This window comes from Triticum aestivum, chromosome 7D, assembly GCF_018294505.1.
Source record: "Triticum aestivum cultivar Chinese Spring chromosome 7D, IWGSC CS RefSeq v2.1, whole genome shotgun sequence".
Taxonomy (NCBI): Eukaryota; Viridiplantae; Streptophyta; class Magnoliopsida; order Poales; family Poaceae; genus Triticum; species Triticum aestivum.
In genome coordinates this window covers 587,399,111-587,402,347 of record NC_057814.1, presented here as the reverse complement: position 1 = coordinate 587,402,347, position 3,237 = coordinate 587,399,111, and the positions used below count along the sequence as shown (strand labels likewise).

Below are 3,237 nucleotides of genomic sequence, written 5' to 3'. Positions count from 1 at the left end.
GCGCCGGCGGGCAAAGATCTCTTGAGACCATCGAACCACAACTACTGCCGACAGAAAGCAAGGTCTAACACAACCGATAGAGACGCCGACAGTTTACACTTTGTCCGCCCATAATTCCTGTACATAATTTAATATCCAAAAAAATTGTGCACATTTTTTCTTTAGAATAATTTACTTTTAGTACGTAATAAGGATTAATCTAACATAAATAAGGGTTAGTGTCTGGTAGTGAGGTAATTAAGTCAGGTCGATGATACGTTTCGAAGCGTTTTGCCGAGTTTGCATCTGCTCTTTTCATATTGCCTGGACACTTTGCATTACAGTGTCTCGTGTGCTCCTTCTCGGCATCACCTGTGGCCTGTACGGTTTGACGTTTCATGAACTCACGAAAATTCTAGAGCATGCATGAACTACCCGTGACTCTACTAATATGAGGTGGACAACGCAGTGCTAGGGCCCACTGTGAATCCTTGAATCGTGAGCCGTCGGATGGCTCTATCATATGGCACCTATGTTGCCGCGCAGCTCAATATTTGAAGGCACTAAACGTGAGCCGTCTGATGAGGATGATCCAACGGTCGATTTGTGTCGCTACTGGTATACTATATAGAAGTATAGATTCATAGTTTACTTTGAATGAGCAAACACTGTTGCTTTTTTTTGGAAAATGATCAGATGTATTTATTATAAAAGTTCACCGGAAGTACAACATCTTAAAAATTATAAAAAAATACATTAAGATCTTGAGACCATCGGACCACCACTACTCACTAGTGCAGAACCGGGCTTTAGCGCCGGTTCGTAAGGGCCTTTAGTGCCGGTTCCACAACCGGCACTAAAGAGTGGGGACTAAAGGTCCCCCTTTAGCACCGGTTCATCACGAACCGGCGCTAAAGTGCCACCACGTGGCACGAGGCATGCCCGGGTGCGTGCAGGACATTAGTACCGGTTGGTAACACTAACCGGTACTAAATGTTTGGGGGTGTTTTGGTATTATTTTTTATTTTTTCTTTAATTTTGTGTTTTCAATTTAATTTAGTGATTATTTTAGTTGTTAAATCATTAGGTGAAAGTACCGCAGATTAGTTTCGACTGGATGCATGTGGATCCTAGCTAAGTGATCAAGTATATGCCATATCCATATTATACTTGATCACCTATAATTAAGTGATCAAGTATAATATGGATATGGCATATACTTGATCACTTAGCTACGATCCATCCAGCTGAAACTAATCTGCGGTTTCTTTCATAAATGATATAATAACTCATCATCATCATCATATTAATATAAAAACTCTTGCATCATATCATCAACAACAGTATACTAGCTAGCTAAAAATCATCATAGTCGTCATTACCACTGTTTAATCATCATAGTCATTACCGCTATCTAATCACCACCAACACTAGCTTAAAGAAAAAACATTCACTTGTATCAGAAGCAAAGATATCATCGAGTTCAACATGGTCATGATATTATAAGCGTTCATAACACCACAAAAACAAATCACCCTTTGAGATTAAGTTCAGGACGAAGAACACGGACATGAGAGGACAAAAGTACTAAGAGCATGAACTAGCTAAATCACTCCTGCTGCTCTCTCTCAGGTAAAATAGCATAGAACATGTATAGTTCTCCTGATTCATCATACTGGAGCATGCAGATGAACCTGTCTCCTAATCGTGGGCTGCGCTTTTCATTATTGCTGCCCCCTAGTACTTCTCTGGGATCGTTAATAATTTTGCTCCAATCTTTCACTATTAAGCATTCATCACTTTTAGAAATCCTGAATGCACTCATGTGCAATGTAGGATATCTTGGCCGTAAGCTAATCATTGACATGTGACCTTTAGTCTCGATCCATTGAGGCACAACTGTCATCGGGAGTCCCTGTTGAAGAACATCGTATAGTAATTAATATACTTAACAATGAAAGTTTAGCAAAAAAATAATGTATGCAAAAGATGCACTGAGGACAAATAGTAAAAATCTTACCAACTTTCGTAAATAGATGTGACCGTAGTTCAATACGATCACTATTGGTTGCACGTTTTGAGTACTAACATTTCTAAGTGCAGGAAGAAAATTTGTCTTGACAGTATGAAGATCCTCAAGCCATGAAACATAATGACTTATCTCCTTGCAGTTTAGTTCAGCTCCGGGACAGTAGTAGGTCCTGTCTACCAAGCGCCGGACATGTTTGCTTGAATGGAAATAAGTTGTCAATAAAAATTAGTTGTCAACTATTTTTGAATAAACAATATTTAAGATATAAATATGGTTGAGAAACTCACATAATGGTAGAACTGGAGGCGTCTGCACATCGACCCAGATGTCTCTATTACCTTCAATATCATCTTCCGGACGAATATCAAAGTGATAACCATATCAGGCTCAAATGCATAAGCCTTGCATAGTGCTTGCCAAGTTTTGCATTCAAAATAGGTGTACGTGTCTGCATTGTATAATTTGACGTTGAAATATAACCATGCTCGGTCTTCAGGTAAACTCTCTTTACTTCCATAGTTTCCATAGCACTGAAACCTATCTTATCCAAGACAAAAATTCTTGCATGGCAGGGGATGCGCTACTAGAATAGTGAAAATTTAAAATTATAAGTTGAAGCAAATGAAGCATATATAAGTCATGCTTAATTACGAAAAAAGACTTGTCGTTGTGACTTACCGTATCCACTTCGAAGGTCTCATCCAGCTTGATGCTGAAGCGCCTATCATCAACAAGGAAATTTCTGTCGCACAGGCCGCTCTGGTTTTCCCAGTATTCGCACTTAATGAAATCTTTTTCGTCGTCAGACGACATTTCCTCTATATGTTCATATAGGTGAAACATTAAACACTTACTAGTTCTATTAATTCAACTAATTCAACTAGTTCTATTAATTCAACTAATTCAACTAAGCATTTAATAAAAATAAACTTGTTCTATTAATTTTCTTACTAAAATAAAGTAGCTAGTTCTATATAGTAATATTTTAATTAGATCGTCTAATCTCGTATACCTAAATTTTCTTACTAAAAATAAACTAGTTCCATTAATTCAACTAATTCAAATAAGAATTTACTAAAAATAAACAAGTTCTATTAATTTTCTTACTAAAATATATAAAATAGCTATATATAGTAATATTTTAATTAGATCATCTAATCTCGTATACCTAAATTTTCTTACTAAAAATAAACTAGTTCTACTAATTCAACTAGTTTAACTAAGCA

The 3,237-nt window shown here is 36.8% G+C and overlaps 1 protein-coding gene across 1 annotated transcript in view; it reads left to right on the top strand.

Moving 5' to 3' along the window:
* Positions 1 to 3,237, top strand: part of LOC123171352 (aspartic proteinase nepenthesin-2-like) — a 14,333-nt gene that overhangs the window by 5,885 nt on the left and 5,211 nt on the right. The gene's annotated exons all lie outside the window — the stretch shown is intronic.